This window comes from Phalangium opilio, unplaced genomic scaffold, assembly GCF_054372755.1.
Source record: "Phalangium opilio isolate 3A_F unplaced genomic scaffold, DU_Popi_V2 ptg000200l_1, whole genome shotgun sequence".
NCBI lineage: Eukaryota > Metazoa > Arthropoda > Arachnida > Opiliones > Phalangiidae > Phalangium > Phalangium opilio.
Genome location: NW_028324213.1, coordinates 336,459 through 362,797, shown reverse-complemented (window position 1 = coordinate 362,797; position 26,339 = coordinate 336,459). Strand labels below are relative to the sequence as shown.

Below are 26,339 nucleotides of genomic sequence, written 5' to 3'. Positions count from 1 at the left end.
TTCCAGTATTATGAAAGACGAAGTGTTTACGCTCATTAGAGTGGAAACTGTTGTTATCTCATAATATAGTGTTACACGAGAACCCACATTTATTTCAACTCGGCCCTTATATTTACGTTTTATTTCACTTGGCCTATTACGGTCAATACTCTATTTAACTGCCAGAATCTAGGCCTAAGCGTTCTTTTTGTAATCATTAAAGCAAGGAATATTCTATATACATATATAGTATAGCTTAAATAATATATAAACAGCCATTTCAAATAACAATATTAAAAAATGTCCTTGGAAAATCAAAATGGAACATAGCTTTAAACCTACATAACTACTAAAGGAAGCGAAATTACGAAAAATATTTCCATATATTCACTTAATATTACGAAAAAGGGAGATATTAAGGTTTTTGTAGGATTTCTTTGCACATCAACACAAGGCAAACTTCTAACGCAGCGCACTAGTGTAACTACGGACGGACACACACAGACAGTTTTTTATTTCATTCCGTGTTAATTTTGAGTTGAGACACAAGATTATCTGAAATACTAAAAGAAGATTATCTAAAATATTAAAATAAATATAATTAATATTTAATATTTTCTTCGTTAGTTGTTCGTCTTATTGAGCGTTACATCGTTTTAAAAAAGAACAATTAAACATTCTTGAGAGACTTGACTAATATTGACATTTGAAAACCCGTACAAAACTTTTAGGCTGTAATTCATCTGCATACGCGCTTTTTTATCGCTATCACGCTGTAATAGGTATACATTAAGGCTACATTTTCTGCAGCTCGAAAAACGCGAAAATTTAACAACAATTCCAGAACTGCAAATTGTCTGCCGTTTCTACATTTTCTGTTTATTATCTGTTAATTGTCTGTACTGGCAGAAATATGCAGCGCGATTCTGCAAACGCGATGCAAAAGTAGAAATAACAGCTGCTAGTTTAAAACTGTAATTTGACCACAGTTATAGACATGTTACAGATCTGCAAAAGTGATGGAAAAGTAGAAATCCAGCTGCCAATTTAAAACTGCAATTTGACTATATTTATTGACATGTTACAGGTTTGCAAAAGTGATGAAAAAGTAGAAACAGTCGCGCCGCCAGCAGTAGGCACGGGTAGGCACGTGCCAACGTTGGTAAATTTTGGCCTACTTGAGGGGCCTCCAAATTTTTAAGAACGTGCCTATAGAGGCCTTCAAATTAAATTTTATTTCTTACTTTAACAGCGTTTAATTACTTTATGCACTTTTATAGTTTATATTTCTATCTGTAAAAATCTAACACAACATCTCACACCTGTTTGACATTTTCGCTACACTATGCTTTTGTAGTGTACAAGAGAGCATTTTCAAAACCCGTTTTCTTTATATTCTGAAGAACAAGATCCCCCCGGTAAAGTGTTGACCGTTGACCCCCAGCCCCAGGTTACACCTCTCTTGTATAGAAACTAGAAAGGACACGAGTTGGAAATTCCCCTCCCAACCTAAAAACGGTAGGCGGCATGCGTCGCGGAGAGGAATAAAATTTTCCAACTGTAAACACACCAAGATTACACTAGAGTAACTTTTTAGGTGCTTCACGGAAACGAAAGATAATCCCTGATAAGAGACTTCAAGACAGTGTAATTATTGACTAAATTTATAAGAATGGTCGCAAGGACACGGTTGCCAGAAACTTCGTACTTTTAATAATCTCACAAAAAAAGGAAATACTGAAATCTAATCGTTAAATCTATTATATTCCTCAAAATCCTGAAATACATTAAAAATTATGCATGATAAATTTTCAAAACAAAAGGGAGGGGGGCCTGTAGATCATGCTGTGCCTACGCGAGAAATAATCCTGGCGGCGCTACTGAGTAGAAATACCAGCTGCTAGTTTAAAACTGCAACTTGACCACAATTATAGACATGTTACTGGCCTGCAAATGTGATGGAAAAGTAGAAATCCAGATGCCAATTTAAAACTGTAATTTTACCTCATTTATAGACATGATACAGGTCTGCAAAACTTATGTGGTAGAATTGCAGTTTTAAATAAGCAGCTGGATTTCTATTTTTCTATCACTTTTGCAGACCTGTAACATGTCTATAAAAATGGTCAAATTACAGTTCTAAATTAGCAGTTGCATTTCTACTTTTCCATCACTTTTGCAGACCTGTAACATGTCTATAAATGTGGTCAAATTGCAGTTTTAAATTAGCAGCTGTATTTCTACTTTTCTATCACTTTTGCAGACCTGTAACATATCTATAAAAACGGTCAAATTACAGTTTTAAACTAACAGCTGGTATTTCTACTTTTGCATAGCGTTTGCAGAATTGCGCTGCATATTTCTGCCAGGCTAGACGGTTAACAAACAGAAAATGTAGAAACGGCAGTCAATTTGCAGTTTTAGAATTGCTGTGAAATTTTCCCGTTTTTTGAGCTGCAGAAATGTAGCCTTAATGGTTATTGCGTGGTAGCGATAAAAAGCGCGTATGCAGATGAATTACAGCTTAAAATTTTTGTACGGGAAGTCAACTTCGAGCGCTCCATAAATTTTTATCTGCTTCTGTTAGGTATTAATATTACTGCTTTTATTTTCCTAAACTTTGAATAAACAATTGGTTAGGCCTAAAAAGGCATCTTAAAAAAGCTTTACTCATTCATCTCAATAAGATCTTTTGATCTAATACTGTCACGTCTCGATCCTAAAAATATTTAAACCACCATAAAAGATAGAAAATTGAAACATTTTTGATCATAAAAGGGCCAGTATTGTATATACAGTTATCAAAAGTTTATCAGATATATTTCAATATACTTCGTAATGCTAGAGACTTACTGAGAGCTAGTTCGAGAATTGAATACACTCGGTTTTGCAGTCCAACTTCACCGATTAAGACAAGATTTACTATCACCATGGCGCTCGAAATGTGAAGTAAATTGCGAACCAAAGTACTTTAGCGCTTTCATATAAGTCTACAGCAGTTTTCCTGGTTGCGAATAGACGTAAAACAAGCCTGTCGGGACCCTTCCCTTCAGTTGTAATCGGTTTTTAGCTACAAAATTTAAAGACTTTTTCGATTATTTTCTGTGAGTGTGTATGTTGTGGATGTTAGATAGACGAAAAGACCTTTTTAGCTAGATGTGGTAAGAACTTGTACATGTACCTAAACAGTTGGACCATCTCAGATATTACTTTAGCAAGTCAGGAAAGCGTGTATTCAGATAAATTACAGCTTAATATTTTTGTAAGGGATGAGTACAAGTTGGGAATCCAAAATAAACCTCTCCAAGTCGAGACACAATTTAGAGGCTATTTTTAAATATTAAAAAAATATAAGTGATATTTATTAATTTAATCGTCATTAATTTACCTTAATTCTAGTTAAATCGTTTTAAGGAACTTTATTCCTAAAATAATTTTAAACATAGCTATTGTTGACGTTTGAACTCAAGCGTAAGCCTCTTTAAAATTTTTTGGAAATTTAAGGTATATAAGGCGACTGATTCACAATAATTGATAGGAAAACCCGCAATGATCCTGCAAAGAATCTGAAATGCACCTGCAATTATCCTACAAAGTATCTGAAATGCACCTGCAATGGTCCTGCGAAGTATCTGAAATGCACCTGCAATGATCCTGCGAAGTATCTGAAACGCATCTGATATTATTCCAAAAAGTATCTAAATCGCACCTGCAATGATCCTACAAAGAATCTGAAACGCGGCTGCAATGACCCTGCAAAGTATCTGAAACGCACCTGCAATTATCCTACAGAGTATCTGAAATGCTCCTGCAATGATCCTGCGAAGTATCTGAAACACGGCTGCCATAATCCTACAAAGTATCTGAAACGCACCTGCAATTATCCTACAAAGTATATGAAAAGAGCCTGCAATGATCCTGCAAAGAATCTGAAACGCGCCTGCAATTATCCTACAGAGTATCTGAAATGCACCTGCAATGATCCTGCGAAGTATCTGAAACGCGGCTGGAATGATCCTACAAAGTATCTGAAACGCACCTGCAATTATCCTACAAAGTATCCGAAATACGCCTGCAATGATCCTAAAAAGTATCTGAAACGCGCCTGCAATGATCCTGAAAAGTATATGAAAAGCGCCTACAATTTTCCTGCAAAGTATATGAAAAGCGCCTGCAATTATCCTACAAAGTATATGAAAAGCGCCTGCAATTATCCTACAAAGTATATGAAATGCTCCTGCAATTACCCTAAAAATATCTGAAAAGTACCTGCAATTATCCTACAAAGTATCTGAAACGCGCCTGTAATTATCCTACAAAGTATCTGAAATTCGGCTGCAATGATCCTAAAAATTATCTGAAAAGCACCTGCAATGATCCTACAAAGCATTTGAAACGCGCCAATAATGATCCTGAAAAGTATCTGCAACGCGACTGCAATTTGCCTACAAAGTATATGAAAAGCGCCTGCAATTATCCTAAAAAGTACCTGAAACGCGCCTGCAATGATCCTGAAAAGTACCTGAAACACGCCTGCAATTTTCCTACAAAGTATATGAAACACGCCTGCAATTATCCTAAAAAGTATCCGAAACCCGCCTGCCATTATCCTACAAACTTAGCAATTTCTGACTGTAACATGCATACAATATATCTGGAAGGTACAGTACCTGTAATGAGCCTACAAACATCCTGATTTCTTACGGTAGTTACTATTTCCCTTCTGTCTTCTAGCTGTAAGGTAGCTATTGTATGACTCTAGAGTAGCTAAATTTTGTATACTGCTGTACTGAGTTTTCCAACGGAAGATATTTTTTCTGCAAAACGTCTAAAATGTTCTGCATTGCTCTCTGGAATGCATCTTAATTTTGTCTGAAGTTGAACCTTTTTCAGGTTTATTCTAGTATTTTTCCTACAAAGTATATGAAACGCTCCTGAAATTATCCTGAAAAGTATCTGAAATGCGCCTGCAATTATCCTAAAAATTATCTGAAAATCACCTGCAATTATCCTACAAAGTATCTGAAACGCGCCTGTAATTATCCTACAAAGTATATGGCAAGCGCCTGCAATTATCCTAAAAAGTATCTGAAACGCGCCTGCAATTATTCTAAAAAGTATCTGAAACGTGCCTGCAATTATCCTTAAAAGTATCTGAAAGGCGCCTGCAATTATCCTACAAAGCATCTGAAACGCGCCTGCAATTATCCTAAAAAGTATCTGAAACGCGGCTGCAATGATCCTGCAAAGTATTTGAAACGCGGCTGCAATAATCCTACAAAGTATCTGAAACGCAGCTGCAATGACCCTGCAAAGTATCTGAAACGCGCCTGCAATGATCCTACAAAGTATCTGAAACGCGCCTGCTATTATCCTACAAAGTATCTGAAACGCATCTGCAAATATCCTACAAAGAATATGAAACGCACCTACAATGATCCTGCAAAGTATCTGAAACGCACCTACAATGATCCTGCAAAGTATCTGAAACACACCTGCAATTATCCGACAAAGAATCGGAAATGCACCTGCCATTATCCTACAAAGTATCTGAAACGCGCCTGCAATGATCCAATAAAGTATCTGAAACGCGCCTGCATGATCCAATAAAGTATCATAAACGCGCCTGCAATGATCCAAAAAAGTATCTGAAACGCGCCTGCAATTTTCCTACAAAGTATATGAAACGCGCCTGCAATTATCCTAAAAAGTATCCGAAACCCGCCTGCCATTATCCTACAAACTTAGCAATTTCTGACTGTAACATGCATACAATATATCTGGAAGGTACAGTACCTGTAATGAGCCTACAAACATCCTGATTTCTTACGGTAGTTACTATTTCCCTTCTGTTTTCTAGCTGTAAGGTAGCTATTGTATGACTCTAGAGTAGCTAAATTTTGTATACTGCTGTACTGAGTTTTCCAACGGAAGATATTTTTTCTGCAAAACGTCTAAAATGTTCTGCATTGCTCTCTGGAATGCATCTTAACTTTGTCTGAAGTTGAACCTTTTTCAGGTTTATTCTAGTATTTTTCCAGAATATTCCAGTTTATTTGCAATATATTGCAGATTCTAAAAAATCTAAATAACAGCAAAATGCAGCCGTAAATTTTTGTACGGGAAGAAGCAAACTCCTGTTGCTTCACCTTACTCAAATTCGAATCGCAGCTGTAGATAAGAACATCCCAATTGCGTGAACCTTAGGAGGAAGACCCCGCCATTGGAAGGCTAGACGTTTCTCTTAACCCTAGCCGATCGCCGCGTGCATCTTAATGGATGGAGTAGAAACCAGTATGTACAGACTGGCGTCCATGTGGAATGGACAAAGAATAGAAGATTGCGGTGTTTAGAAGCCAGTAAGTACAGACTGCTGTCCATGTGGGGTGGACAAATGATCAGAGTTGTTAGACAGGCAATGGAGTAATAGCCATTGCAAGTGGAATATAATTTTCCAAATTTCCGGGAACTGTCAATGCGGTCCGGAATTTGAGAACACGTTTGCTCCGATTTTCAAACTGCGAACGCGGTCCCCTGGGGTGTAAGTCAATAACAAGAGACAGTCACACACACAGATAGACACGTCGAAATTGGAACCTCTCCGTGACATACGTAACTCGGAGAGGCAATAGGCTGATAGAGTTGGGACTAGAACCCACACCTTCGTAGAGATTGGTGCCTTAAACCAACGCCTTAGACCACTCGGCCACTCTACCTGGAAACAAAAGTCACCTCAGACTATTGAGCAAAAGCTTCATATTATTAATCGTAGAAAACAAAATAGGCTAATAGAGGTGGGACTCGTACCCACGACTCTTTAGAGACTGTTGCCTAAAACTAGCGCCTTAGACCACTCGGCCACTCTAACTGAAATCAAAAGCACCTCAGACCAATAAGCAAAGGTTCATATTATTAATCCTAGAAATCAAAATAGGCTGATAGAAGTGGGATTCGAACCCACGCCACCGAAAAGACCAGTACCTAAAACCGGCGCCTTAGACCACTCGGCCACTCTACCTGAAAGTAAAAACCAACTCAGACTAATAAGCAAAAGCTTCATATTATTAATACTAGAGAACAAAATAGGTTGAGAGAGGTGGGACTCGAACCCACGCCCCCGAAGAGATTGGTGCCTTAAACCAACGCCTTAGACCACTCGTCCACTGTAACTGGAAAAAGTCACCTCTGACTAATAAGCAAAAGCTTCATATTATTAATCCTATATTACAAAATAATCTGGTAGAGGTGGCATTCGAACCCATGCCCCCGAAGAGACTGGTGCCTAAAACCAGGGCCTTAGACCACTCGGCCACTCAACTTGGAAACGAAAGTCACCTCAGACCAGTGGTGGGCCTTTCGCGATTTCTTCTCGCTTCCAATCTTTCCCTTCTACGACACAGAGGCGACACCGGCAAATCCCGCTTCACCTTCTCAGAACCTGTTTGAAAAATTTTCTCTGTCCTCTTCCCCGTCCAAGAGTAGAGGTGCAGGAGAGGAGAAGGGGGTGAGTAACTCAGAGAGGCTGACGGTCTAAGGTAGGAAGTGGTGTGCACCCTTCTCAACTGTAGGTTACCCTCCGTAGAAGAAATTTTTTTCTTCTTTGGAAAAGAAGGCGCTTGCTCTGAAGAAGAATTTACCTTCTTTAGAAGGAAACCTACTATGGTTAGAGGGAAGATTCCTAGAGAAGGGAGTCTCTCTCTGTATTGATAGTTAAAAATCATCTTCATTATTTTTAAGCCAATCATGTTAAAAAAACAATTAATATTAATCTTATCTTTGTACACTTTGACCTATCGTATAATCTATGCGAGGTTTCTTTACGACGAATGTAATAAACATCTAGCAGAGTTGTCTGGGTTGCGGACTAATAAACATGAGTTTTATCTAACAACAACCTGAGTCTTTGCTATGTTAGGACTAGCTTCACAGTAGCTTAGGGAAACAGTACATGGTGTCAGAATAGACACCTATTCGCTCACCTATGGACGGACTGAAAGCTTCACCGGAACTCTCGTTCACTGGGAACGCCGACAAGTTGTGGCGGGACTTTCGACAACGGTTTGAGTTGTTCGAAGCTGCAATAGCCTCCGGGGACGGCCGTCGCGACACACAGAAACTCTCCCTGTTCCTGCACATCGCCGGTCAGGAAGCCATCGACGTTTTTAACACATTCACATTCTCAGGGGAGGATGGTAACGATCGGAAGACTTATACGAACACGCTAGCGAAGTTCGAAACGTACTGCACTCCAAGGAAAAATGAAACCAACGAGCGGTTCATCTTTCGCAGTCGGATGCAAAAGCCGGGCGAAGGCATCACCCAGTTCGTCGGCGACTTGAGACTCAAGGTCAAATCCTGTAATTTCGGAGATTTAGAAGAATCTCTCATCCGGGATCAAGTAGTAAACGGCATCACTGATCAGAAAGTGAGACGTACATTGCTGGCAGAGGTAAACCTCACACTCACTCGGGCGGTTCAAGTATGTCAGGCGACAGAAACAATGGCGCAGCAGATGCGAAGCTGGTCCGATGGAACTGTAGTACCCAAGGAGGAGAACGTCGATGCAATCACACGACACGGTCGTAAGCTTAGTCACAAAGAGTGACCACCGACGATAGGGTCCCGACATCAACCGTCTACGACCAAGAGCAGTCGCTACGACCAGGACAGACACAGTCGTTCTATCCTCGTACAAGACTGCCGGTTCTGTCATAAGGCCCATGAGCGAACTAAGTGTCCGGCATATGGGAAGATTTGTCGAAACTGCTACGCCAAAGGGGCGGCGGTTGAAGCGGAATAATCCCAGTGTGGTGTTTATTACGGCGTATTTTCTGGATTCCTCGTCTAACTGTATCTGATTATACGCTTCCTTCAGATCTAGCTTGGAAAAGAATCGGCAACCGGCCAGCGTAGCGAATATTTCTTCGGCCCTTGGGAGCGGGTACGTGTCAATATTCAGCATCGGGTTGAGAGTGGATTTGAAGTCCGCGCAGATTATTATCCCGCCGTTTGGTTTTTGAACGGTTACAATCGGAGATGCATATGCTGAGTAGTCTATCTTCTCGATGATTCCTTCTGCTTCCATCCGACGAAGTTCTTTTTCGACGGCGTCTTTGCGAGCGTATGGGATTGTGCGTTCTTTACAAAACTTCGGCTTGGCTTCTGGTTTTACGTGCAGATGGGCTTCGATATTCTTGACTTTCCGCAGCCCAGGTGTGAAGAGCTCGGAATGTTTCTCGAGTATCCTCTCTATGTTTGGCTCGTCCTGGATTGCGTGAATTGGCATTCTGCGAGGTGATAGGATGGATGGCAGTATGTTTAGCTTCGAAGGGGGCCATTTTCGGCCACACAGATTCGGTCCATTCGTGTCCACAATCAGCATCGGGAGCGTCTCCTCTTCCACGCCAAACTTGACTCGGACTTCTGTTATTCCAACGACTTTCACTTCGTTCCCCGTGTACGACTCCAGTTTTCGGGAAAATTGTGTGACTTGAGTGGTAGGGACAAGTCGCTGAAACTCTGCCTGGGTTATCATGGTGTGTCCCGAGCCATTATCGACTTGAAATGTGACGTCCGTCCCATTTACACCCAGGATTATGGTGTCGGGTGGTGGTACTTCCTCTCTGTTTCCGATAGTAGTAAGTTACCACACTTTTAGGCATGCAAATTAGCCAACAATGATCCAAATTTGCATAATTCAGAAATCCCACTTTTAACTATGCAAAATTTGTCAGAAATTATCAAAATTTGCATAATTCAGAAATCCATACCTTAAACCATGCAAAGGAACCGTATCACACCTGTCAATCAAAATAGTTAATACAAGTTGGGAAAACCAAAATATTACCTCTCCGAGTCGGGGAAAAGACCACTCAATATCGAAATACTAGACCAACATTTTTTCGCTTTGTTTTGTCTAACGAGGCTTAAGTCATTGAAAAGTTTTCTCTACATTGTCAAAATATATAATCATCCACTAATCCTAGGTTTCAAATCATTACTTACAAAGAATATATAAGTTCTATGTTAAATTTTATTCTCTGATGCATACCACTAGCTTTGCCTTATATAACGTTTAATTCAGAATAAAATCTGTAAGACACGATTTCCATTAGAACATACCTTTACGAGAAGATCTTGTTTCCTTTCTAACGAAAAACTGAACTTTCCTTATCAGTTTTTCAAGGTTATAGAACTGAAAGGGGTTTCTTTTACCATAGGTTTATATCGGTAATTTTAAAGTTCACTTTCAAATCATAAATCTTTATTTAATCTCTAGTCTCTCTAATTAAAAAACATGAAATGTCCTAAACGTATCTCTAATTTTCCCATAGAGCTATTTGTATTAATTACTCCACGTTATCCAAAGGCCGACTATTTTCTTTGAAGACCGCACTAGCTAAGCGCTAAGCACCGTGACGTCAAAATTCAAAAACCCCTTATGTAGGATACTGCTAACATCGCTGGGCTCTGCTGAACGCGGCCCAGATTTCCACCATGATTATAATATCTAAGCCTAAAGTGTACTTAACTTTCGGCTCAATCTGAACCGTTAATGTCTCTGCATTACAGAAACGAAATCCAAACCCAAGCGTTAACTTTTTGGTTCACTAGGCCTATTGACAAATAAAAGTTCATTTGACCAACATAGTAGCGTTGTGCTTGTATTCGCTTTAGAAAGGATTATGCTATAAACAGATGTAGTATAGCTTAGGTAATATATAAACATCCATTTTAAATAATGATATTAAAAAAAATCTTTGGAATATCAAAATGAAATAGAGCTTTAAAGCTACAAAAGTACTAAATGCATCATAATTACGAAAAATATTTCCACATATTCACTTTATATTAAGGATAAAGGGAATATTATGGTTCTGTAGGATTCCTTTACACATCGAAACAAGACGAACTTCTAACGCAGCGCACTACTGTAACAACGGACGGACACACACAGACAAAAACATAGACTGCTTTTTAACTCTTTCCGTATTAATTTTGAATTGAGAAACAAGATTAGCTTAAATATTAAAATAAATATAATTAATATTTAATATTTTCTTCGTTAGTTATTCGCCTTATTGAACGTTACATCGTTTTAAAAAAGAACAATTAAACATTCTTGAGAGACTTGACTAATATTGGCGTTTGAAATGAAGCATACGCCGGTTGCTTCGCCTTATTCAAATAGGTAGTATATAAGGGTGTCGAACTACAGTTAATAGCAAGAACAACCGCAATTGCGAAAACCTATCGTGGACAACCCACCCTAGGGAGGCTAGACGTTTCTCGTAACCCTAGCTGATCGCCGCGAATGTCTTAAACCAAACGATGACGATGGAGTAGAAGCCAGGTGTGCAGACTGGTGTCCATGTGGGATGGACAAAAACAAAGACCAGAAGATGGTGGTGTAGAAGCCAGGTGTACAGACTGGTGTCCATGTGGGATGGACAATGACCAGAAGATGGTGGTGATTAGAAGCCAGTATGTACAGACTGGTGTCCAAGTGGAATGGACGAAGACCAGAAAATGGTGGTGATTAGAAGCCAGTATGTACAAACTGGTGTCCATGTGGGATGGACGAAGACCAAAAGATGGTGGTGATTAGAAGCCAGTAAGTACAAACTGGTGTCCGTGGGGGATGGACAAAGACCAGAAGATGGTGGTGTGAGAACTCAAGTAGAGGAGCCATTTCCGTGACTGTGAAAGCAGTTCGGAAATGGCGAACACGTTTGCTCCGATTTGGAAACTGCGAACGCGGTCACGTGGGTGTAACAACAGACACACACACAGACACACACACACACAGACAGACACACACACACGATCGTTACAGAACCTCTCCGTGACATACGTCACTCGGAGAGGTAAAAAGCAATTAGTACATTGATGAATAAGTCATTAGCAATAAATAACTTGACAAGTAAACATGGCAATGTTAGCACCCGCTTACGATTCCTTTTACATTACTTTACCTAGTAATGCCTCGATGCAATTATATCCTGAAAATACTAAAACAAGTTATAGGACGGAACTACCTACAACGTATAATTTATCGGAGGGAAATTGGGAGGTTGGATTGTCGGAAATAAATATGCCTTCAAAGTGGGATAACATAACTGATTGTTTTGATGAATTTGTCGTTAGATCGGTGGATCTTGATTATGAGTACGAAATGGGGGAAGGGGGTTGTGGTAAATTGGGTAATATAGTTAGGGGACCGAACGACGAACCTACTAGTATATACCAAAAATTATTCGAAACGTTTAAACAGTCAATAACAACAAAAGCTAGGGATGATATAAATTTTGAACTAATGACGAAAGAGGGAATGACATTTATGCAAATTAAAATTAACGGAGACAAACAAACGGCTATTAAGTTTCCTAAAGAATATGGAAAAGTACTTGGAATAGCGGAATTAGATTGGGATCGATGGATTGTTCGGGAAATATATATAGCTAGTAATCCTTTAGACACTGCACGAGATCAATTAGATACCAGAAATTTGGGTAAATTCCAAGTCAAACAATTTGTTCCAAGGGACCGAAATAGACCCGTTGACGTAAATAAAGATGTTAATAAAGCATCAATCGAAACGAAAGCTTATACGATACCTCACGGTACGTATGAAAGTATAGATACCGTACTCGAAGCAATGAAAATGGTTTTACCCGAATCGAAACGAAAATATTTCGATTTTGTGTATAATAAAACAGGAACAGTAACAATCAAATGCGGGGTTGGAATTGTTAAAGAGAATACCCCATGGCATAAAATTACCGTAAATGAGGCAAAATATATGGATTATTTTTCAATTACATTTCCAAAAGATAGTCCCGGATTAGGTTACATGTTGGGATTTGATAAGAGTCAAGTAGACACTCCGTTGAGGAACAATACGGAAAGTAAACATCTCGGAGATATAAATAGAGGTGTACAAACTTTATTCATTTATACGAGTCTCATATACCCCCAGGTAATAGGTGACTCTTGGGGTGGGCTTTTACGTACAATTCCAAGACCTGAAAACAGTCGAGATAATAAACCTCACGTGTTAACATTCAATCCAATTAATTATTATCCAGTACGTACACCCAATTTTAATTTAGTTGAGATAGATATAACGACAGATTCGGGAACGAAAATTCCATTCAAACTCGGAAAAACCGTTACGACCTTACATTTTAGAAGGATCCGTAATCACTAATAATGTCTGTACGGAATAGATATTATAATTATTATTTACAACAATCGGGCGTGGCGTTTGTTGGGCCAGTATTTCAAAGAGGAAACGGGTTAGGATCTATATTTAAGAGTTTAGTTCGCTTCATAACCCCCATACTCAAACCAGCAGCAAAAGCTGTTGGACGAGAAGCGATAGGTGTCGGAAGTAGATGGTTCGGCGACATATCAACGGGAGCAGATCCTAAAAGCTCTTTCAAAAAGAATATTAAAATTGCGGGGTCTAATTTATTACATAAAGCGGGTGATAAAATAGGGGAAGCGCAATTTGGGAGTGGAAGACGTAAAAGAAGAAAAAGAGCCAGTAAGCTAGGAAAGAGAAAAGTGAAAAGAATAAGGAAGAAGACTGATTTTTTAGCTTAAAGAAGAACCCTAAATATCTAAGGGGGGTATAAAAGTAGAGAATTTACACGAGTAATAATTAGTTTACGCTTAAACAGTGACAAATAAAGGTATTAAAAAAATGGAAGGAATGATGTCAGAATTAGATTTTTTCGCTAAACCCGTCTCTAATTTGAATATTGTGGCCAGTAACGACATACAACTACAAACTGTTAACGCTATAACGGATGGTGGTCCATTGGAATTTTTTATTCCCGGAACACCTGATAGTTATATAGACACTTCAAAAATTAAACTGTACGTTAAGGCTCAAATATTAGGATTTAACACAACTGATAATAAATGGGTAGAAATCGCGGGAAACGATAAACTCGGACCGGTTAATTTAACCTTATGAAGTTTATTTGATCAAATAGAAGTTATGTTTAACGATACCCAGGTTCAAGTCGTGAATAATTTAGCCCCATATATCGCATATTTCGAAACAATGTTAAATTATGGGAAAGAAGCTAAAGACACGCAATTGGCGTTAGAAATGTTTTACAAAGATACAAAACTAACAAATGCCGATTCACACCATGCCGAGAATAACGGAATGAAATCTAGAAGAACCAGAACCGGAGCATCTAAAATATTTGAAATGATAGGGAGATTACACGTTGATGTATGTAAGATGAACAAGTTCTTATTGAACAACGTTGATATAAAGTTTAAATTTATTAGATCAGCGGATACTTTTCCAATAATTTATCAACCTGGCGCTGCTGCTGCTGATCCAATTACTAATTATAAAATCGTTATTAAATCAGCTTCTTTATTTGTACGGAAAATAAAACCAAACTCTGAAATTATGCTAGCGCATGCTATGGTTTTGGAAAAAACACCGTGCGTGTATCCCATTAATCAAACTGTAGCAAAGTATTTTAGTATCGAAACCGGGAACAGTGACACGATTAAAGAAAACCTATTTTTAGGTAGAATTCCTAATCGAATGATTATCGGATTCGTTAAAACATCAGCCTTCAATGGGCGTATATCTCAAAATCCATTTTATTTCGAACACTTAGATTTAAACTTTTTATCAGTTACAGTAGGGAATAAAAATTATCCAGATCAACCCTTCACACCGGATTTTACTCACGATCAATACTGTAGGGAATACGCTTCCTTATTTACGGCTCTAGATATGTATGGGAAAAATAAAGGAAACTACATTAGTCTTTTTGATTATCCTAGAGGTAACACTCTATACGCTGTTGACTTTACTCCGGAAGAGCAGGCTAGTGCCGAGCAATGTTCTTTAGAAAAACACGGTAGTTTAAGGTTGACTATACGTTTTAACAAACCACTCACTTTCGCGGTAACAGCCATAGTATACGCCGAGTTTGAAAACGAGTTATTAATAACGAGGGATCGTAACGTTTTGTACAAACTAGAGTGAGAGTATGGACGAGTACGTTTATTTACCAACTCGAAAAGATAATAATCTTCTCGTAACAGTTAGAAATAACAAAAGACACGTAACTATCGTCGGTAATTGTTGGGATTTTAAGGAAATTAAAAAGGTGTTGAAAGAAATATAAAATTAAACGTCTCCAACGAATTAGCGTCAAATGATCGCGTGAAAATCATGAAACAACCACAGTACAATCTCTCCGATAAACAAACTATCGAGATAGCCGAAGCTGGCGATGATCTAATTATTTCCATTTCCGATAATGCGAGAACGGAGTATATGGTTACTATTAGTAACAAAGTATATCAAAACTTATGGTTGCTGGTGGATTATATAAACTTGTTTTTCCAAGACGTCTTACCCCGCTTCCACAGTACCCTACCGGAAAATTTTCAAGTTGAAGGTTACGTATCTGGAACCGGAACAAAGTATATCGACATTCGACAATACGTATGCGAAAATTCGAATATTCATCGTTACGATTTACTGTGGATGGCTACGTGTAAAGGATTTTGTTTAAATAAAACCACGTGGAGTCGATTGAAACAAATAAAACCGGAATTGGACCGGCAATTGGAAATAAAAGCCAATACCAAGGAATTATTCAGAACAATGATTTTGCGAGACATTACCGAAAATTTACTGGAAAAGACCAACTGCTGCGGTAATCTTAATTGCCAAGGCGAAATCGAGCACCACGTATCCTGCACCTCAAATTCGAATACGGACTTGAATATCCTACAAGCGATATCAATGTTAAATAAGACGAACCTGAAGAATGAGTTTGAAAAACGATTTGGAGAGAAGAACGAAAATTTGGATCAATTATTTCTTATTATTACCGACAATGTATCGGAATTGAAAAGAGATGTTTTTTACAATTACGTTTGATAAATAAAAAGCTTATTCACAGATGGTTTTTTTCTTTATTACCCAAATACCTTCTAAGATGGTTAGTAAACGAATAGCGCGTAAAATCGAAAATATATATTACGATCCGCAACATCCCGCGAGTTTAGGATCGGTGCGAAAATTACAAAAAGCTCTACCAAATGTATCAAAGGAAGATATCGAACAATGGTTGATTTCCCAGCCCGCGTATACGAAACATAAACCCAGAAGAAAAATATATCCTAGAAATCAAACGTACGTCACTAGTATGAACGAGGTTTTCCAATGCGATTTAATCGATTTACCCCAATTATCCAAATACAATAGCAAATATCGTTATATTCTAACCGTTATTGACGTCTTGTCGAGATACGCGTGGGCTTTACCGTTAAAAACAAAGGGGGCGAAAGAAATTATAAAAGCTCTCGGTACAATCTTTAAGCAACGTACACCTTCGAGGTTAAATTCCGACGAAGGAAGCGAGTTTAAAAACAAAAAAGTGCAAGCCTATCTTAAAAGTAAGGATATCCATTGGTACGCTAGTTACGGTAATTTAAAATGCGCCATGATAGAAAGATGGAACAGAACATTGAAAACGCGAATGTTTCGATTAATGACGAGAAATAACAATTATAATTACACGAAACATTTACAAAAAATTGTAAATGGATATAACGCCACTGTTCATTCAACAATCGGTATAGCTCCGAAAAACGTAAATATAAATAACGAACATTTAATATGGAAACGATTATACTACAAGAAGAAACGTACAAGCAACAAGCCAAAATTACGCAAGGGTGATTTGGTGAGAATTACGTCCGACAAAGGCGCCTTTGGTAAAGGATACACTGGATATTGGACGAATGAAATTTTTGTCGTGCATAAAGTACTACTACGTACTCCAACTGCTTACATAATAAAAGACGAAAACGACGAAATAATAAAAGGATCATTCTACGAGCCGGAATTACAAAAAGTTGCTAAATGAATACGGAAGAATTAAACCTTTTTTTAAGCACAGATCCTCGAACGAGACCCTACTTCATAGGAGTGTTCCCGAAAGATATTTTACCCGACCCACCAGAACGGAAACCCTATTGTTTCGTGGTCAATTCGGAACCATCCTCAAACGAAGTATTGCATTGGTTAGGAGTCTATATCGATACTAACGATAACGGTTATTTCTTTTGCTCGTACGGTAAAGACCCTAGTTATTACGGTTTTAATCTATCAAGCTACGCTTCCAATTGGTATTACAATAATTGTTAAATACAGCCGAACAGTTCATTTACATGCGGGGGACACGTTATTTTTGTTTTAACAAGTTTGTGTCACGGATTTTCTTTTAATGAAATAATACGAGAATTGTACGACGTGAAAGATAAACCTTACAACGACGTGATTATTATGTTAAATATGTGTATACATTTATTGAATCAAGAGAAAAAATGAATAAAATATTTTTTTATTTTAAAAAAATTGGTACATATTCATTTAGACCATTTTATCGGTGTTTTGACTTTTCGCAATTTCATACCCGTAAGGAGACGTCTCGGGCGATAAGGATGACCGTCACCATCATCACCATCATCACCCTCCTCCTCCGGTATACCTCTGGTACATCGTCGATGTCTTTTCGATTTCGGAGTCGACGTGAGTTTAGGCCGTGGGAATGACTTCTTAATCGTCGAGGGCACCCTCGAGGGTGACCTCGGTGTTGACCTTGAGAGAGCCAGGGGGGTCCCTTGAGGTGATTGTTGTTGCGAAGGCGGCTGTTACAATACTGAAAACGGATTAGGTGTTAGAAATTGCGGTGGTTGAACGGGTTGTTGTTGTTGTTGTTGAACTTGGAAAACTGGTGGAATATTTGCAACGTTGACGTTAGGAGGTTCTATCAGGCTCTTCATAGTCAAATACTTTTGTAAAGTTAATAAATAATGTCGAAGTTTATCCTCCGAAGAGGTGTTTTGTTTTAAAATCCGACTCATTTCACGATCCAACTCTGTCGCTTCTTTTTCAGCTCCCGATAAAACAGCGGATTCGGGTAGTAATACCATTCGTTTCATCTCGCTAATGAAGTGATGGTAGATATCAAGGTCGGTACCAAAGCAGCTATTAACCCGGGTAAAAATCCTCCCGCCTGTTTTATAAGAAGTTTCCGTTTGTTTTTAGCCAGACCTCTTTTATTAGCGATTTTTCTTATATATACTCGATGTTTTTTAATATAAATTCTATCCTTTTCGGGTAAAGGAATATTTCCCTTTAACAAATTATAAAACGTGTTGTGAACGGCTTTGATTTGACTTTGCTTGGCTTTTTTCAGTACCTTGGTTAATTTTCCTCCGCCACTTTGACTGGCACGTACCAATCCACGAAAAAATGGTAAATGTCTATGTAGCGGATGACGTCCTCTCTTTCGAATTTTTCGTTTAAAATTTCTTTTTAATACTTTTTTTAACAAACTCGATTTACGCTTTCTCTTAACCATTCCAACTCCTCGAACGTTCCAACGCGAAATAAAAGACATACGGAAACGATAAATAGTTTTATATACAAAATTTTATTTGTCATCGCATACAATAATCATATTTCCTTCATGCGGAAAAATATTTGTTCTTAAACGCAAATCATCGTGAATGTTTTGTTTTAAATCGATACACAAGTAAGAATAGGGAGTACCCTTGGTAACAAAATCATACGCTCTAGTTACGAGGTTTTTATTATTCGGAAATATTTGTCTGCTCAAGTAAGTTATTTGAGACCCGTCTCGCGGATTTTTAAAAACAATTATGTACGAAGAGTTAAGACTAATGGTTCGACTCTCTTTACCTTGACCAAAAAGATTTTGAGTTAAAAGAGCGACGGATAAATTTTTATGATGAGAGCCGACGCAAAATATATTAGCGATATGGGAACTATTATAACAAGAGAATGCCAGATCATCTATTATTAGAAAATTATTAATACTTTCATCCCAAAATGAAGAATCATCCGGGGGGAGTCCTTCCATAAATTCAATGTTTTTAATTTCTTTTTTCGCAATGTCAAATTTCGGTTGATATTCTTTATAACAGTACACTATCCTGTCCGGAGGTGGTTCGATCAAACAATGGGCGTGTTTCAAAAGGTTAAATATCCACGTCGTTTTACCAGCCATAGTACTACCGGCCAGTAAAATTTGCATGGGGGCTTGGAATTTTATTCTACAAGCATCAAACATTTCTCAAAAAGTTTATTAAAATCGTCAATCCGTTTTTGAAAATGGAGTTTGTTTATTTCTCTCCAATTAACGCGATCTTCGTACGGAATAATAAAAACCACGGGGATATCGTCGAAAGTCACTTTTTTTCTTTTAGAGTTGAAATTCCGTGTTGAAAGCATCTATCGACGATTCGAGAATTAAATCGACGAAACTCGACGTAAACGTTTTAATGGATTCGTCAAAATATTCCACGATTTCTTCCTTTAATCTTCTCTTTTCCCCTTCTTCATCAGCCAGACTCACGTTAGTAATATCGAGTCCGAGAATATAATTACAAAATGGAGCTTGTTTTTGATGCACTTCGTGAGGATTAGTCTCATTCGATCCTCCCCAATCGAATAAGTTATGACAGCTGAAACACATGGTTTTTAAACCGTCGTTCAAGTAAAAGAGACCCTACGCTGCTAGTTCCGCGGGGATAACTTCCAACTCCGACGAATTGGAAGTCCAATGACCGTTAAATGATTTTAAACGTAGACTTTCACGATGCATCTTGCTTTAACGAGTATCCAAACGGATATGTTAAAAAATTGTCCGCGATTATTCTCTTATTAAAAGTCACGCCGAAACTTTTTTTCAGATTTCCTAAAAGTAGTTTCGCGCGAGCTTTGTCACGCACAACGTTAAAGGGGATTTCCAAAGTGTAACTAGTTCCCGGAGTGTCTAAAGCCGATTTGATCGAATCAAAGTTAATTATCTGTTCGTTTTTCCTGTTTAACGAAATTCCTTTCATTTTCGTAACGCAATGCCCGGTATTTGTTTTGTAACTGTACGATTTCGGACCCGAAGTAACGAATTCCGATATATACCCATTTGGAACTTCGTCGGTCCAATCACCCATAAATTGTCCGACGGGTGGAAGAAATTCGTCACTTTCTTTGTGAATAAATATAATACTATCCGTATCGCAGTACAAAACCCTTTCTTTTAATTTATTCAGAGTTCGAAATAATTCGATCCGACCGTACGAACTAACGAAACTCCCCAACACTGCCGATCCTTTGTAATATGTCGGGCAAAAATCTTTTTTGAATTTGTAGGTCATTAAACAAACGTCATCGTCGTTAATTGGCCGCATATCCGTTAATTCCAATGTCGGATCCATTATAATTTTAATGAAATCTTGATAATCCTTGACGAAAACCGATTTTGGTTTATCGTTGTTTAAGCAATGTCGACCCCATAACGAGTTTAAAGCTAATTTCGCCAACGCGCGTAGAGCTGAATTGTTTGTTACATCTTCGGGTCTAATCTCGATATCCTCTCGTTCTTTAATCAGTCTTAAATATTCCGTTTTTTCCTCGTCGGTGGTAACGTTGCGAGGCCAGCCAGAGTTTTGGATTTTTAGTTTCAAAAATGTATTAATGTAAACACCGAAAAAACCAGGATCTTTATCCTTGATATAGGTGTACCTTTCGGGGTAATGGTGAACCTCGAAGATTTCCAATATAACGTAACCGGTTTCGACCGCCATGTATATTTCTGGGGTGGGCCAAATCCCTTCGAAAGCTCGCTCGGAGTCGTTATGCGCGCAGGCTGTTTGTATATCGTTTTCCACGCAAGTACGACACAAAGCGAAAAATAGTTTTTTTCTGGTTCGAATTGGTAATGCCGGTATGTAAGCGTCTTTCGGAGCTAATATTTTACAAGACATTACCCCAAAGTAATGATTCAAATCGAATGAAAAATCTCTCGTAATAATCTCCGGGTGATTTTTAGGATAGTCTCTGTTTTTACATACAAAGGGGTACAAACTACAAACATCGTAATATAGAATTTTTTCGTTTGGTTTGGTTTTATGATACAGCCTGAAGCATTCAGTACGACCACCGTATAATGCCGATCTTGGTCCTATCGGATCTCGAAAGTGTAACGAATCGCAAAACTTTCTTACCTCGATTCTGTTTTTCAACATTTCGTCAAACTCGCAACTCCATATTCTAACATATTCAGCGTTCGGTGCGTTACACATGATATCATCATCTCGATCCAGAGTTCTCTCGTATAAATTTTTAAACGTATATTGCAATAACGGATTCCATTCGCCTCCTTTCGTATGTTTCGGACATCCGTGAATAAAATCTCCGTCAAATTGAAATATTATTTCGGGTTGAGAAGAATAACCATCTACCGGGTATCGTCCAATCTTTTTTTCCCCTTCCAACGAGAGAACCGATTGAATTTTTATTCCGCGTTCTTTTTCTTCCCACGCCAACCATTTTAAAGCGGATTTGCTTTGATTGTAGTTATTCCTGTAGCCGTTACACGGTACTACTCCGAGCGTAAATTCTTCCAAGTATTTATGAAGGAAAATATTCGTGCAGGCCCCCGCTATGGTTAAAGCGTTCATATTTAAAACATCGAAACCAGTTTCCTTCTCGAACAATTGTCTAAATTTATCCATACCCTGTTGTAAAACCTTAACATCCATGATAGTATAATATTCCAGTTCTTCGCGTAAATTATAGACCGATTGTCTCGATTTCGTAGCGTACCATTCGAGAAAATCTTTATAATCTTTTTCTTTCATATGTTCCGGTTGAAAATACTCTTTCGGCGGTAGTGGACCGACATAATCCAAAGTTTCTTCGGTGTGGAATATGTAAGGGAAAAATTCTTTTCTATTTTCGCCCAAAGAAAACGTCGCGGGGAACGATCTTAATGGTTGCGAGACGAAATTGAAAGAGTCGATAAATTTCATTTTTTGATTTTTCAAAAAAATGGCCAACATTTTGCTTCCGTCAAAAACAATATCCGGTATGATGTTCAATTTTAATAACCCACGAAGAATAAAGAACGAATCGAACCCTTTACTGTTATGGGCTAACAACGTAATATTTTCAAAAACCGGTTTAGTTGCTTTAAGCCGTTTGGTCGCGTGTTGGAAAACCATTTCTTTCGTCCGGAATAAATAATTTAGAAATTTATCGACGCAGTCGAACCCCCGAAATATCTCGTACTCGTAATTGCTCCCTTCATTTTCTTGCATAGCGCTTACGAGTAAGACAGGGACGTGTTCGTTAATTTTAACGATTGATTCGGTATCGAAATAACAATATCTGGTTTTTTCGTACGTTCTCGAAAGAGGCATAACGTAACAACGGTTCCTCTCGTGTACGCGTAAACAGTTTTTACATGGTTTCGAGCAAGAGTGTTTTTCTTTCAGTTCTAGTCCACATTTTAAACACCTTTTAAAGTTATCGCACGTTCCGTTAGATATATGAAAATTCAAACATTCTTCTCCTTTAAAATAACGATGGCATTTTCGACATTTAACAGGTTTAATTAGTTTATCTTCGTGGAATACATTTAAAGTTCTACATCTACTACATTTAACACGAGTTTCGCAAAAGTGATTATTCTTTTGATTAGTTACGTGAAATACTTTTAAACATTTAGAACAATAAGATATACCGCCAAACATTGTATGCAATTCCTTAACTACATGCACGTGATCATTAACTAACAATAAAAAAATTTGTTTTTCCTTGAAAGGTCCGACAAAATATTTTTCTAAATTATCAGCTCTGAATATAATAATTTGATATTCGTTTAAGTAAGTTTGAAAATTTTGAATATCTAATAAATTAACGGTATCCGGAGAAATATTAGCGTTTTTATATAATTGCTCCGCTTTTTCTTTTTGGAGGGGGTGATTACATTTTTTTATCTTTCTAAAATAATTAATTGACTCGTTCGTTGTTTGATACTTTTCATTCGTATTCTTTTCGAATCTCTTATCAGCCAAATAAATTCCTATCACCAAAGCTCTTCCAAAACATAAGTTATCGGTATTGTCAATGTAAATATAATTTGAACTCGTTTTTATAAACGTATCCAAAATTACTATATTTCTATTTTTTAATGATTTTGATCGACGTCCAACGGGTACGTCGCAATGTAAAAAAATAACGTCAAAAACTAAAGAGCTTTGTAAATGGAAATTTCGATTTGATTGCGCAACTTGACTTATAGCTCCTATTACTCTTTCAGCCGTTAATTCATTAATATTCATAAACCTTAAATTTATCGGACTATCCAACTCATCCGAACGAATACAAAATCTAACTCTATTATATCCTTGCTGGTTGCGTAATAATTCAAAGAGTATGGAATTAATTATACTAACAAACGTTTCGTTTACTTCGGTTAATTTAATACGTTCTAAATTTTTAAATTTAATTTTACATTCTACTTGATTACATTTGTATTTTCTTGATTTTTTATCTAATATTTTTTCGCAAGTATAAAATTGTTTAGGATTAGCTTTAACACTTAAATTTAGCGGTTCTTCATTTTCGGAATCGCTCGAACAACTCATCTTTAAATGAGTAAATTTATCAAATTGTTTAGAGTTTTATATATTTTTTTTTCGTTTTTCTTCTTTTTCTTTTAAATCGATTTCGAATCTGGCTTGTAACATGTGTGGGCAAGGTGCTAGTTGTTTTCTGGTGGGATGATTTTCCGGTCCCGAGTAGTCCCTTTCAATTTCCTCGAAAAAATTACGTCCAGCGATGGGAACGTTTCCACACCTCATTCCTGACCGAAAAACAAATCTGCATAACGGTTGTTCGTAGCCATGAACAGCCATTGGATGATTGTCGGCTCTCCATCCAGTCAAGGCGGTAAGGCAAGAAAAACAACGAACGGTTTTAGGACTAATGCAATAAAAACCGCTGGCTGCCATGTCATCCACGCTAATACCTTCGACAGACCATATCTTGAACGTAGATAATCTATTAACTTCCAGTCTCATATCCATCCCATCCACCACGTAATAATTGTCTTCTTTTTTATGTTAAATAGTAGTAGTAATTGATATATTGGGTATATAGTATATATAAATACGTTAATAGATATACGAGTAATAGATATTGGGATTCCATATTGTTGATTAATTATTCGTTTTTGTTAAAAAACGAATAATTTTTCGTGATCTTGTCGGGATTATCGATGATATGCTTGGCGATCTTGTTCACGATAGATCGAATTTGTTTACATTCGACGCTATCTTTAGACGCGACAAATCTTAATCTTCTTCCATCGCATTGCCAAATATCTTTATTATCTCTATCTTTTATATCCTCGTACTTGTATATTTGAATATCGAAATAAAAATCGTCACGCGACGCTGGTAATAAAGTCACGTAACTAGCTAAACCTCGTTTAATATCGTATCGAGGGACAATGCCGGTTTTTTCGATAGTATTTTCCTCTTTAACGTTTTTAATTTGCTCAAAAATATCTATTTCCTCCTCATCATCTGATATATTAAGTTTTCGCTTACCGAGTGAAGATGAAGATGCCATAACGAACGTCGAGTGAAGAACGAATGAAATATCCGAAAATCCCGAGAGTTTATATACACCGTCCCCGCCGCCCCCGGGGGAGGGGGGTGACACACGCCGTCCCCGCGCGCTAGCGCGCGGGGAACGCTTAATTATACGGTTAAAAATATTTTTTTCCCAGTAATAATTACGATAGGAATTCTCGTAGATAATTATAGCCTCTATAAAATTTTTAAAAGTTAGAATTCTCATGGATAATTATACGATACCTCTTGGTTATAAAAAATATATTTTGAATTCTCGTCGTTAATGATACTTAATGATACCTCTTGTTTATAAAATATATTTTGAATTCTCGTCGTTAATGATACTTAATGATACCTCTTGATTATAAAATATATTTTGAATTCTCGTCGTTAATTATACTTAATGATACCCTAGGTATATACAATGTAACAAAAATAATTGCTGGCTGCGGGTATACTTTTTAATGATGGGTAGATATACGATTTCAAACACCTGGATACCCCTAGGTTATCAAATATATTTTTTAAAAGTAATTTACCGAGAATTCTAGTCGTTAATTATACTTAATGATACTTTTAGGTTGTAAAATATATTTTTTGTATTACAATGTATCAAAAATAATTGCTTTTTTTATCTGGCTGCGGGTATACTTTTTAATGATATTAGATATACGATTGGAACACCTGAATTCCCCTAGGTTATCAAATATATTTTTTAAATTACATTGTATCAAAAAAATAATTGCTTTTTTATACGATGCACCTGGGTGTAATTACCGAGAAGTATTTTTTGCTTCGATTTGGGTGGAGTTTATGTAGAAGGCTAAAGACGCTTTCCAATACACGTCCTACACAGATGGAAAGCTTTAATTGGTATTTAATGGTTTTATAAAAAACGAAAAAGTGTGGGAATTTAAACAGGGATTTTTCGGGGGAAAGGTGCTCCGATCTTAAAATGGATGATATTTTTGGAAAAAGGTCGAAGGGTTAAAATTATACTTTCAAAAATCACGTGTGAATTCTCCCAAGGTTTTTATTTTCTCGTAATTATCAGGTATAAGAATTTCTATCGCTTAAGGGTAATATTATGGAATTTTTAAGTGGAGATATTTTACTATAAAAAGACCCCGAGTTTTTGTTAGGAAAGTCAATCGAAAGTAAATGTTTGAAACTGCACTGCTCGTTCCTGAATAAAAATACCCGTGATGTGTTGTGAGTAATACTATTTTTATAAAAATATGGCTATGTTTCGCGATTTGAACTTACACTTAACAAAAAGCGGTGTAACGGTAACTGTTTGTCCGCGGGGAAGAGACGTAGAACCAACAGTTATTGTTGAAAGTGGAAACTTTATTTTAATACCGTATAAAATATGGTACATCTTGAACAAACGTAAATCTGAATTCGCGGCCTGTATGCAGAAATCGTCAATTAAATTTTGTCGTTGTCAAAACATCTATATATCTATTACGAATTTGGGTCTTGTCTTTACATATGACGAAAGCGTTCCAGTGACAATTAAACCCGAAGTATTTACGCTTATTATGCAAGACCCCATGAACGGGTTTATTTCAACCCATATTAACTTTATTATTAATCAAAGAATTTTCATAAAAAATATGCTACTCACCTTTCGAATTCTTTTGGGTGATTTTGAAAAAAAACTATTGGATGTTAAACGCGAGTATAAAACTACCTTACACGCATTTTGCAGCACGTTAAATTTAACCGATCTGTTAAAATCTTTCGAAAATAATTTACGTAATCCTCAAAATATTCAATGTGTTTTAAGCATTCAACAAATGATTTCGTACTGTTTAATTGAATTTTAAAAAATCTTTTAATAA

General features: G+C 37.3%; 1 non-coding gene across 1 annotated transcript; it reads right to left on the bottom strand.

Moving 5' to 3' along the window:
- Nucleotides 1-6,915: 6,915 nt before the first annotated feature.
- On the bottom strand, nt 6,916-6,997 carry TRNAL-UAG (transfer RNA leucine (anticodon UAG)). The gene is given in 2 exon segments: nt 6,916-6,950; nt 6,960-6,997. It is a non-coding gene; the product is annotated as a tRNA-Leu (tRNA).
- Between the last annotated feature and the right edge of the window lie 19,342 nt (nt 6,998-26,339).